This window comes from Tinamus guttatus, unplaced genomic scaffold (assembly GCF_059628265.1).
Source record: "Tinamus guttatus ecotype Peru unplaced genomic scaffold, ASM5962826v1 Tinamus_guttatus_pri_ptg000576l, whole genome shotgun sequence".
NCBI lineage: Eukaryota > Metazoa > Chordata > Aves > Tinamiformes > Tinamidae > Tinamus > Tinamus guttatus.
In genome coordinates this window covers 166,951-179,859 of record NW_028289110.1, presented here as the reverse complement: position 1 = coordinate 179,859, position 12,909 = coordinate 166,951, and the positions used below count along the sequence as shown (strand labels likewise).

Genomic DNA, 12,909 nt, shown 5'->3' with positions numbered 1-12,909 from the left:
CAGCTCAGCGTCATCGTTCCTGACTGCGCCATGGAGCTCACGTTTCTTCTGCGCAGCCAGCAAGTCCTGGTACCTCTCCCTTTGAGCCCACAGGGTCATCTGCTGCCCATGGCTAGGACATGAAAAAGGAACCGCTTGGCTGTAGGCATAGGGGGAAGGGCACAGAAAGGCTGCAGGCTGTGGCCCCAACTGACACAGAGTCACAGGGCAAGAGGGATGGGTGAGCAGGCTGGGTTAGAAAAGGCTGGGGTGTCTGGCAGAAAAAGGGAGAGCCAAAAGCCTGCGGTGTCCTTTCATCTCTGGCAGCCACATGGGTCTGGGGACAGGTGGAAACTCTACCCCAGGGTGCCCAAGAACTGGCCCTGCCCTGGAACGTGCCAGGCCACAGGCCGCAGCCTCCACAGGCTGTTGCGCTGCCACAAGGGCTGCCATGCAAAGGCCCCTTCCCTTGGGTGCCCCGGGTGTGGAGGGAAGCCTGGCAGAGGGGAAGGGGAAGCAACTTACCAGAGGAAGTGCTTCTCTTCAGAATTCAGCCACCGATTCAACTCTACCCTGCGTTTCCACTTGTCCCGATGCAGCTGGTAAGTTTCTAGGAGCTGCAGGGTGTGGGTGGCTTGTACGGAGAGCTGCCTGCAAGAGCATGGAAAAGCCGCTGCGCACACGCTCCTAATGGTACCCAGAGCCCCGGACTTGCCATGCACCTTGGGGCTGCCTGGCATACAGGTCATTGCCATGCCATGTAAATGGGGGGGATACTATTGGGCACAGCCAGCCCCAGAGCTCAGTCTGGGCTTCCTCACAGCTCACACCGCTGCTGGGTCAATATTTCCAGGCCGGGGCCAGGGCTGGTGCTCACTTACTCTTTGTGCAGCCGCGGCCTGCTCTGCGGCTTGCTGAGGATCTCCTCCGCTCTGCGCAGGCGGGCAGCCATCCTCCCTTCTTCCCCAGGCGAGGGCACTGGCGGATGTGGCCTGTGTTGCTCGGGCAGGGAGCTAAGATGCTGCCACACCTGCATTGGTACCAGAGGACATATTGGAGGCCACTATTAACCACCCTCAGTTGCTGTCAACCCTCAGCACTGGAGAAGCCATCAAGTGCAGGGCCTGCGCGTCCTCCAGAACACTTGCCACTTGCTGAGCCTACACCACATCATGAGAACCACTGCACCAGGCAGGGAGACTGCACAACTCAGCTCCCCTGCTTACCTGGTCTGCCCTTGTCAGGTGTCTGCACACACGACGAGCAGCTCGATAGGTGGTTTGAAGAGGGGCCTCCTGCTCGCCAGCCTCTTCCGCCTTGGCAGACCTCTCTGCAGTTGTTTTCAGCAGGCTAAAACACACAAGCCGAGTGAGATGCGAGTTCCGGAGGCGACTCTTCTCCATGTGCTGCTCCCTGGCAGCTGGGTGAAGGCCTCCTCAACAGAGGGATCTCAGTGGGAGCATTGGCACAGTTGAGTCCCTGTGATGACATGAACAGTGCAGGGAGAAGCCCTGGAGCTGTAGCACTCACGTGAGGCCCAAAGGAAGGCTCCGGGTGCCCAGGTGTGAACCTGCTCTGGATGGCACCACAAGAAACCCAGGGCCACCTTTACAACTGTCCAAGCCTGCAGAGTCCATTGGCCACCTCCTGCCACAGGTACTAAAGGCCATGAGGTGGTGCAAGAGCATCTGTTTTTTGGGAGAAACTGGACTAATAGTAGGGGACACAGTGTTGGAGAGGAGGAAGGGTATGAGGCAGGAAAGCAGTCCCAGCTTTTAGCTCTCTCTGCCCCTCCTCCTGTACTGGACAGCAGCTGCCCTTCCCTCCACCATCAAGATTAGGAGGAAAGGACAGGCTTCTGCTTAATTAAGTGCAACCTGAAAAAATAGGGGAAAAAAAGCCTTCCACTTGATGAGGAAGATCTCCTGGCTTTCACATGACTCTGGAAACTGGTCTCATGTACACTGCTGCCAGAGTTCCGGAGAGGAGCAGAAGAATGCCCTCCACTTCTGGAATCCCTCTGGCATACACCTCAGTCTTTGGGACAAAGGCTGACAACCTTTGGGAGCTCACACCAACAGCGTGTAGGATGGAAACAACATCCTCACAGAATCCCAAGAGCAAAAGGTCACCCTGTCATTTTCTCCTAGAGCCTCACCTGGAAGGGGTCTTGCTTCCCCAAGCTTTCCCTTCTTTGTCTGCCTTCGAGCAGGCCCCAGGTAGCATGGGCAAAGGAACCCTTTGCCGAGAGAGCAGGCGCCCAGCAGGAGCATTCCCTGCAAGTAGGAAGGCAGAAGACCCTTCAGCAAGCATCCTTGGGTTCGTATGAACAAGGAGGACATGTTACTGTGTTCCAGTGCTGGCTCAAGGGTTCCCGTGGCCTTAGAGCTCTGCTCCAAGGAAGTCTTAGGGCCTTGCTCACACGCGATCCTGTCCGACTGGTTCCCAGGAAAAGGTAGTACCTGCTGCTGCTGGCCGCTCGAGGCAGCCTTTGGACCCCATGCAGCCTCCTGGGGCATTCCCCTGAATTCGTACTGCCCCTGCACAGCACACACACAGCACACACACTCCTGTGGCAAAGCAGCAGCTTGCAAGCTAGAGCTGGGCACAGACATCCCAGGCAAAGTTCTCCTCAGCAGGGGCAGTTGCACTTGGCGCTGCTAGACTACCCTGAGTTCTCCTCTCATGCCCACACAGAGGCACAAGTGATGCAGGCTACGACTGCATTTTAAGCTTGGCTCCAGTCAGCTACTGCGGAGGCCCAAAGGAAGAGCAACACCCCTGCCTCACCGCTGAGCTGTGGCATTACCTTTTCCCTCAGTTTGCTTTCCTCTGTCCTTCACCTCCTGGACTTTGGGGGCCTTCCGAGAGCCTCTGGAGGAAGAGGACCATAGATACATAGAATCAGTATGCTTGCAAGAGACCTCCAAGTTCAACAAGTCCAAGCTTTAACATCATCAAGACCTGCCAAGAGGCTGGCCTCTCAGTCCGGGAAACCAAAAAGGCACCAGAGAGAAGCTGACACAAGAGCCTGGCAGAAGCCGGCCACGTGCTTGCGGCCAGCGGGCAGAGATGAAGTCACGCAAAGACGTGTTGGCCACCCTTCAGATTTCATTCTGAGAGTGAACAGAAGAAAGCGCTCCTCCCAAGAACTCCAGGCACCTCAGCCTTTTCTCCAAGAGGCTCACCTGCCCAATGACTTGCTCCGCTTGCTTTTCCGCCCCTTCTTCTTTTTCCGGCCAGCGGGTGGTGAAGGCTTTTCCGGAGCAGGGACATCCGCAAGTGAAGCACTGTCTGGAAGCAAGAAGGGAAGAGTCTTTCAGCAAGTGTCTTTGTGAGCATTTGATCAAGAGGGAGAGTCACTTGAGATGTGCAGCAAGGGGTACATTGAAGCACCAAGAGGCCATCTACTCCCCCAGGCACCACATTGTGACCAGGGCACCAACCACCTCCTGCTGAGGACAAAGGGATCTCCCGCACGAACACCTGCTCCCATGTGCACCCCCGCTCTCTCTCACAAGTCAGCTGTGACATGACCTTTTCTGTCCCTCTCTTCTTCAGGGACTTCCAGGGATCTCTTGGAGGGAGAGTCCATGTCTGGATAATCCGAGGGAAGCTTCAAGTCCAGTCTGGAAAGGAAAGGAAGATGGGCTGGAGAAAAGGCACCACTTGCCCTTTGCCACTTGCAGTCCCAGTCTGCGCACAGAGATATTTGGGGAGGCCTGTCAAGGCCATAGCTTTCCAAAGCACAGTACGCAACTCCCTGGAGAACCCTGTGAGGAACCAGAGAGACACGGTGCAGACGTGCACAGCCTGCGAGCACACAAGAGGCCCCAGCAGTGGCTGCCAAGGGGTCCCCATCCTAATGGGGAGGAAGTGCCCGCCTGGCCTCCATGGAGGCCTCCTGCTGGCCTCCTCCTCTCCTCCCCCGGAGACCATCTCGCAAGAGGCAGTAGGAGCCAAGAAGCAAACGTACTGTGGCAACACGAAGACACTGTCGGTACCCAGGCGAAAAGCCGCACCTCCGCTTGCTGGCACCACCAGGTGTCTTGTCTCTGGGCTCTGAAACAGACACAGAGGTAGGTGAGCCCTCAGCGGGACAAGCAGAAGCTGCAAAGCTCAGACTTGAGAACCAGGAGCAACATTGCCAGGTGTTTTGCAAGGGCAGGGCAGCCCATGAGGCAGCCCCTTCTTTGTTACTGCAGAAGTCAGGCTCGGGAGAGGAAAGGCATCAGCCAGACAGGGTTTCTGCACGCTGCGCTCAGGCACGGCCCCACGGGAGAGCTGGGGCAGGAGACTGGGCTGGCAGGAGGAGGCTGGCCGGGACAAGGTGACCATGCCAAGCAGTGCATGGATGCAGGCAAGGGACTGAAAAGCCCCATTCCTGCTGCCACACCTGCAGGGACTCTGCAAAGGGCTGCTCGGGGCAAACATTTGGGTAATGGCACCTCCACCTCCCTGCATCATAGACTCTTTCCCCAGAAACAAGACCAGCTGCTGGTCTAGCAGAGCCTTTTCCTAACCCAGGGCAGCTCTGTCTATGCTCCCCTACGTCTCCAGCACCACTGTGTATGAGAGAAGGATGCCAGAGACAGCTGGCCTGGCTGGAGAGCAGGAATGTCCCATTGGCCAGGAAGGTCCTGGCAGGTCCACAGAGATCACCCCAGTCATCTTTTGACAGGGGGCAAGAAACCGTCGTGTAGCACCGGGAAGTGAGCGACTTACTGCACAAAGAGCTTGCAGCAGCTTTCCGGTGCGGTCCACACTGAGCAGGAAGTCATCATAAAATCTCATTATCACCTCCATGTTTCGGATGGACAGAATGCCAATCGTGTTAAAGACAAAGTCCACGGGCTTTCCTTTGCAAATGGCCTGGAAGAAGGCTACTGCCGTCTCCTGCAAGCACCCTTGCACCACTGCAAAAGGCATGCGGATGCACGCGGCTAGATCGTCATTTCTCAGCGATACGATCCTCACGTCACCTAGGGAGCAGCAAAAGAGCAACAAAGTCAGCTCTGCAGCACGGTGGAAGGCTCCCCTAACATGGTCAGGGCACCTTCTCTCAAAAGAGCCTGCTGTGGACCAGCAGTGTCGAGTGATCTGCTAAAGTGCTCTTAGGAGCGCCTTATGGAGTCCATTCTTGGAAGGCTCAGAGCACTCAGCAAATGGAGGTGCTCACAGGGCATCTGTGATTTTGCCAGCATAGGAACAAAAAGAGGAAACGAAGCATCTGAAAGGATCTCTTTACAAAGAGGGCAGAAAGAGAGGGGCCAACAGGTGCAGGTCTTGGGGAAGTGCATGCCCCTCAAGCTCGGTGCAAGAGCAGGCAAAGGTTTTAGTCTGTCTTCTTACTCGGAATATCTTCCTGAGCACCGCTGAGATAACATTCCTTGGCCAAAACATCAGAGAACCGAAACATGGGTCGGTGTACAGTGAAAACCTCGCCGTTCACAGTGCATTGGGAGCCTTCGAGGACATAGAATGTCCCCACTCCTAGCAGCCGGACACCCTGGGAAGGGCAGAAGAAGAAAAGGAACAAGCATCAGCACCCCAGAGAAGAGGAAACTGACCCATGACGTGCCAGAACATGTCACAGGGTGCCGTGCCCAGCCTTCGCATGCAAAGGCCAAGGGTCCCAGACCTTAGTCCTTCCATGCCGGGCCTGGAGGTTAGAGAGGACCCAGAAAGGGCAGAACACAATTTTCTCCCTTATGGAGACTTCCCTGGTTAGCTCCCATACCAGAGACATTGCTCTGTGGAACACTTGTCAAGGGCAGTGCCCTGCGAGGGGACAGTTGCTCTTCTCATGGCAGGGAATCAAGGACAGCCACTCCACGGCCACAGATGTGTGGACAAGGCAAAGCTTGAGGGATTCCTCAGGGGACAAAGAGGACACAAGACCCACCTTGTTGGGTACCAAGTACTCTTGAATGAAGTCGCATACGCTACTCCAAATGGTGACAATCTCTGGAAAGCAAGGCAAAGAGGTGTCACACTCCAGGTGGGCAGGCTCACAAGCGGTCCGCACCCTGCTCACCAAGGAGGTGAGATGAACCATTCCATTACCCCGGTTCACCACAGGACAAGTGCTCCACGGCACGGGAGCCGCAGGGCTGGGCTGCGCAGACACCACAAGGACCGCTTGGGCCCTTTCTAAGCAGGGCTCCTATCCCCCCTGGTTGAAGTGTGGCTGGCCAAGGCTGAGCCAGCCCATGGGGAAATGGGCAATAGCTCTGCAGAGCAGCAAGAGGATGGGGCACAGCCCACAGGAGTGGGACAGGCCGAGGGAAGCCGCAGGTGTCTCCCCTGCAGGAGTCCCGGCTGCCCAATGTGCCACAGGCCAGCAAGGGAGGAGCAGACAGCACCCACCTTCCCCTGTCCAAACCCCATCCCCGGATCCCAGCATTTCCCTGACTCTCTCCCAGCTGACATGGTCTCAAGTTTTCTGGAATTGCCATTACCATGACCAAGCCTTACCATGTCGGGTGAGATTGCGGAGCGTTGGAAACATGCTTGGCCACAGGAAGTCCATGCTGGTGGCCCCTCACACTCAGTGAGGCCCTGGAGCAGGAGGGTGAGCAGCCAAGTGGTGCTCTCAGTGGCCGCCTCCTCCTCCTCCTCGCACTCCCCTAGGCAGGCGGTAGCGCTGTCGCGCAGCCTCCCTTCGTCCTCTCCTCTGCACTGCAAAGCAGCTCCTCTGGAGAAGAGCAGTGGCAAGAGCAGTCCCAGTAGCTGGGCTAGCCCTGGCCTCACAGGGAAGTGCACGGAGGGGCCGAGGAAGCTGCATTTATAGGGTGGCAGCTGTGGCTGTGATGCAGCATGTGCCACTGTGACCCCAGCCCGTGTCACCAAGGGGCTGCCAGGCATCCCGCCACCCCTGCCACCCACCCTGCCAGGCTCTGCCATCCTCGGCCAAGGCCACACGCAGGGGCTGTTTGAGGCTTCTGCTACCACGTCACGCTATGCTGCGGCGAGCGCCATGGCCCTGAGGTACCCTGACTGGGGCAGGTCACTTCACTGACCTGGGCGGGCCATTAAAACAGGAAGCATTCCTTATCCAAGGACACCCTGGAACTGCTAGGCCATCACAATACGTTGCTGGCACTTAGCCAGCTACAAATTCCACATCCCTCTGTACTGGGGAGCCCAGACCTGCACACGATATTGCAGGTGCCGCCTCATCAGAGCTCTGGAGAGGGCCAGGAATAGGATCACTTCCCTCAGCCTGCTGCCAAAACTCCTCCTCCTGGAGGCCACAATCCCATTGGCCTTCTTGGTCACAGGGGCACATTGCTGCCTCATGGTAAACTTGTTGCCTACCAGAAATCCCAAATCCCTTTGCACAGGGCTGCTTTCCAGCAGGCCGACCCCTAAACCGTCCTGCTACCCCGAGGTCATTCCTCCTGCAGCTGCACTTGCCCTTGTTGAACATCATGAGGTTCCTATGTGCTCAGCTCTCCAACCTGTCCAGGTCCCTCAGAAGGGCAGCACAGGCCTCCAAAGTGTCGGCCACTCCGCCCAGTTTGGTGTCATCCGCAGACTTGCTGAGAGTGCCCCTCTGTCCCCTCATCTAAGTCATTGATGAATACTTTGAACAGCACCGGGCCCAGTACTGACCCTTGGGGGACACCACTGGTCACAGGCCTCCAACTACACTCAGCCCCATTTATCACAACCCTCAGAGCTCTGCCATCCAGCCAGTCCTCCATCCACCTCACAGTCTACCCACCTATCCCACACTTCCTGTGCTTCCCCTCACCCCTTGTCCCTCCCAGGCCTAGCGGTAAGGCTGAGAGCCAACCACCCAGGCTCCCTCCTGTCCCCAGCAACAGAGCGTGGCCCAGGAGCACACTGCAGGACCCTTGCAAGGGGAAGACCGCAGGCACCAATCAGGAAAAGCAGGAGAAGACAAGGCAGTTCATCAGGGGCAGATGCTAACCCCTTCAAGGACCAGGCAGGCAGTACATGGCCTCTGAGTCCTACACACAAACACACACACCAGGCTTCCCCTGGGGAGTTAAGGAGTGGTAGCTTTAAGGGCCACCAGGCAGCTGCACCTCAGCATTTAGTGCCACCCGCTACGAGGTCCCATACTGAAGGCAGGGAGGCACCTCAGCAAAGGAGCCTTGACACTAGCTCGCTACAAAGGACAAGGAGGCCAAAAGGACTCTCTGTTCCAGTGCTTCCTCTCCCTTTAAAACCTTGAGCTTTTTCAAAGCACTGGAACACAGATCAGACTTCCCAAGGAGGGAGTTTCTGGCTCCCAAAACCCTCACCAAGGATGAGAAGACTTTAAAAAGTTGAGGTGGACATAAAACAAACAAACAAACAAACAAACAAAAAACACACAACCAACACACGCACATTAACATTTTCCCCCTCAGCTGGAAGAAGCTATATTTTAATCCAGGGCCCTTTGGGTCACTTGAAGACCCGTGCCACAGTACTGCTCACCTGCACGGTCATGGCACACAGCAAGGGCCGCGGCAGCCAGGCAAGAGCAGCCCATGCAGAAGAGCCAGGCAGCAGCAGGGATCACACAGGCCTGCCAGGCTCTTCCTCAGCCCCCTTTTGCTACAGCTGCAAAGCAAACTCCCCAAGTGTGAGCCTTCCTCATGATGCTCAAGCCCAGGCATGTTTCACTCCCCTGCATAGCAGGGCGAGGAGAGACCGGAGACAGCGCAGAACCTCACAAAGGGGCTCAGTAGCCTCAGTGCTCCCGGAAGAGACACCTACTCCAGTCCCTGCTTTATAAAATCTGCTCTGCTCCACTCCTCTGTGGCAGGGACAGCCAATGGAGGCAGAGGGCTGTGTGAGCTGCCATCCTGGGTAGCTCTGCAGGGCACAGGCAGCATTTCCCCTCTGAAGGCCAGGGCTGCACACAGCTCTCCAGTGAGGGGCCCAAGGGGCCTCTTGTCAGGAGAAGCAAGGAAGGAGGGGATCCAGCAGTTCTAAAGCAAGCCAGGAAGGAGGGTGGTAGATCTGAGCAAAGGCACAGAGTGAGAGCACCAGAAACAAATCATGGGGATGCCTGAGTTGAAGGGGCTTTAAGTAGGAGAGCCTGCTCAGCAGCTGGGAGGTTTGATCGTCCTCAGCTGTGTGGCTGGGCCTTATGGTTAGTGTGGGCCCAGGGCTCAGGGGTTTCCTAAGCACAGGAGGTTGGCTGCATCCCCTCTAGGGACCTGGTGGTGAGGATGGCTGCAGTTCTGGGGAGAGCAGGGAACTTGGAGAGAAGATGGCCCCTGCAATGGGTCCTTGCTGAGGTGCCTGAGCAGAGGTTCTGTGCAGCTCTGGCTACTGGGCTGGGCTGCAAGCGCCCGGATGTGCAGGCCGCTGGCTGGCTGCCCCTGCTGGAAGCCGGTCCTGCGCCCTGCCTCTTCACCCAGCAGCCAGCAGCTTGACTGCCCGTGGCCTTCACCGTGATCGTTGGTAACTTCTGCAGGGAGCGGGTAAAGAAAGCGCCACATTTGCAGAAATGTCCTAGAATCAATGTGAATATAGCGCTAGCATTCCTTTGGCCTGCCCTTTGTAGCTGCACTCCCCATGAAAGGGCCAGGATGATGACATTTGTGAGGTGGCATCTGTGGCTGTGATGTGGCATGTGCCACTGTGACCCAAGCAGCTGTGCAAGGCAGCTGTGGCCAGCAGGGTGTCCAGGACCGACATGGTCTCATCCTTCCCAGGGTGGTCCCTCGGCCCTGGAAAAGGCTGGGATTTGATCCCCGGGGCACAGCAGTGAGAGTGCGGCTCTGGCTCGGCCTTTCCCTGCCTCTCGGGGTAGGGCCGCACAACACGGGGACTGCCTGTCCCTCAGCTCCCGGGGCTGGGATGGCCTCGCAGGCAGCACTGCTGGGGTCTCTGTGGCGCAATGGGGGAGCGCGCTCGGCTGTTAACCGGGAGGCTGGTGGTTCGAGCCCACCCAGGGACGACCTGCTTTTCGTGGACCCTTCTCTTTCTGCCACAAAAGGGCTGCTGCTCTTGGGGCTCTTTGCAGTGAGCCTGCCTCTGCGTGCTAAAGGACCTGAAACTGGACCCCTCCCGTACAGTCCCACTCTGCTACCCGAACATTTCCCTAGTCAGTTAATCCCAAGGTGATTTTCTTGTTCACGTCAATGCCTACAGTTTGTGCACGTGTGGACTAGACTTGCCCACAAGAGACATGATACTCTGCTGCCGAGGACTTGTGGGGGCCACCAGATGCTGAGGATGCTGAGAGCAGGCTGTGGAGGAGGGGGAGGAAGAGTCTCCCAGAGAAGGAAGCACTTCTCTTGGTCATCTTTGTGCCTTGCGATAAGATTTTGAGCCTCCCTTAGGTAAGAGGCATCCTCCAAGAGACAGGACTCCTGTTGTGCTCCTTCTCCTGGCATGCGGTGCTGTCCTGGCAGTTGAGGGTGGTTCCAAGGGAACATGATGGAACTGGTATTTCTGCAAGGTCAGGAAGGAAATGGCACCCAAGGAGGAAAGGCAAGCACATGGGCAGCTGTGATCGTATAGTGGTTAGTACTCTGCGTTGTGGCCGCAGCAACCTCGGTTCGAATCCGAGTCACGGCAAAGGTTTTGCACAAGCCACTGGGAGGAGAGGAGAGTTTCAAAAGACAAGGGAGGCATGTGCAGAGATGGGCCAGTGCCGTCTGTTTCCAAAATGCTGTGGCCTGGGAAGGAGGTACGAGCTGTGCTGCGCTGTCTGCTCCTACCATTCAAGGGGCTCGTGCCTCAAATGACTTCCTGGTGTCTCATGATTGTGCAGGGCGTCTCCTGGGGGTCTGCTGTGGGAGCTGTGCCGGGCTCTGGGAAAGCATTCAAGACAAAGCTTGAATACTGATGAGTCTGCCTGCAAAGCAGCCAGCTTTTCAGAGCCCCTTTCTCTTGTCCCTGCTCCCCATGTTGCAAGAAGAGGACTCTCAGCTCCACCTCAAAGCACCCTGCGAGCCCAGCCAAACAGCAACTGCCATCCCACTCCCTAGGGACCCAGGAGCACCAGCTCTTTGCAGGGAGAAAGAGGATGTCCTTTGCTTCACCGGGAGCACGTGACTTCCCTGAGGCCCCACGCTTGACCTCTTTATTGCTCTTCTGGCCTAGCTGTAGGCTCATAGTGGGAAGGACACGCTCCATGGCAGGGGGAAGCTGCCTTTCCAACTTGCCTGCAGAGTGAGAGGAGCTGTGAGGCAGCAGGTTTTGCCAGCAGCTGCCCCACTGTGCACAGCTGTGGTGAGCGCCTTGTGCGGGACTGCCTGGAGGAGGCAAGGCTGTCTAGGAAGTATCTGCCCCAGGAAGGCTGGGGCAGCTGGTGCTCGGGCAGCATCTGCCTGATGGAAAAACATGGAAAAGCCACAAGAAAATGGGAAAATGAGAGCTTCTGAGCTCACAGTGAGCTGTAGACCTTCTGGGGGAATCAGTGTGTCTGCTGCACAGAGGGCAGAAGAGTCCAGCTATGTCTTTGGGGGCCTGAACTGAGTGCTATGGGAGCAGAGCCCAGCTCAAGACTGCCACAGTCTTGAGTGCTGCTGCTTCCACTCTATGGCATGTGGCTTGACAGTTCCCAGCAGGGCTGTATGGCAACAGATCTTGCTACTAGAAAGCTGCCCTGCCCAAGGGTAGGAAAATCCCTGTTTGTCCCAAAGCCCCTGCTGCAGCTGAGGCTTGAACTCACCCACTCTGCACCCCTTCCCTGCTTCCTCACTGCTCTCTATGTAGTGTGCCCAGATCCACTGCACCACTGGAGCACTCCTGGACAGGTGGCATGGAGCCCACAAGCAAACCTCTTGGCCTGTGACCACCAGGGCTCATCAGCAGGAGCCTGGCCCCTCAAGCACCTTCCTCTCGCCTTGTGCAAAAAAGAGCAGCCAGCATGTGTCACCCTTATACGAGTGCCCCCTATGGAGGGGAATGACCAAGGGACATGTACATGTGTATTTTTGAGTGGCACTGACCTGACAGCAGGTCAGGAGGTGCTCTGCATGCACACCCACTCTGTGGCACACATGTTCCTGTGCTGTGGTCCGTGCCTGGCCCTTTTCCTCTCCTGGCTCTAGGAATATCTGCAGTGGAGCACATGGGGCTTAACAGCTCCACCCTTCCTCTTTCCTGCAGCACGATCTTTCGTGAGGCACACGATGGTTACTTGGGCTATGAGCACACATCACTACTATTTAACCATTTCAATCGATTTTAATAAACAGTTTAAGATATTTGTGGCTTCAAGGGAGGCAGCTCAGCGTCATCGTTCCTGACTGCGCCATGGAGCTCACGTTTCTTCTGCGCAGCCAGCAAGTCCTGGTACCTCTCCCTTTGAGCCCGCAGGGTCATCTGCTGCCCATGGCTAGGACATGAAAAAGGAACCGCTTGGCTGTAGGCATAGGGGGAAGGGCACAGAAAGGCTGCAGGCTGTGGCCCCAACTGACACAGACTCATAGGGCAAGAGGGATGGGTGAGCAGGCTGGGTTAGAAAAGGCTGAGGTGTCTGGCAGAAAAAGGGAGAGCCAAAAGCCTGCGGTGTCCTTTCATCTCTGGCAGCTCCACGGGTCTGGGGACAGGTGGAAACTCTACCCCGGGGTGCCCAAGAACTGGCCTTGCGCTGGAACGTGCCAGGCCACAGGCCGCAGCCTCCACAGGCTGTTGCGCTCCCACGAGGACTGCCATGCAAAGGCCCCTTCCGGTGGGTGCTGCCGGGTGTGGAGGGAAGCCTAGCAGAGGGGAAGGGGAAGCAATTTACCAGAGGAAGTGCTTCTCTTCAGAATTCAGCCACCGATTCAACTCTACCCTGCGTTTCCACTTGTCCCGATGCAGCTGGTAAGTTTCTAGGAGCTGCAGGGTGTGGGTGGCTTGTACGGAGAGCTGCCTGCAAGAGCAAGGAAAAGCCGCTGCGCACACGCTCCTAATGGTACCCAGAGCCCCGGACTTGCCATGCACCTTGGGGCTGCCTGGCATACA

The 12,909-nt window shown here is 56.9% G+C and overlaps 2 non-coding genes across 2 annotated transcripts; both read left to right on the top strand.

The window, feature by feature from the left end:
- Positions 1-9,833: 9,833 nt before the first annotated feature.
- Positions 9,834-9,907, top strand: TRNAN-GUU (transfer RNA asparagine (anticodon GUU)). Its single transcript has one exon. It is a non-coding gene; the product is annotated as a tRNA-Asn (tRNA).
- A 551-nt stretch (positions 9,908-10,458) lies between these two features.
- Positions 10,459-10,530, top strand: TRNAH-GUG (transfer RNA histidin (anticodon GUG)). The gene has a single exon. It is a non-coding gene; the product is annotated as a tRNA-His (tRNA).
- The last annotated feature ends 2,379 nt before the right edge of the window (positions 10,531-12,909 follow it).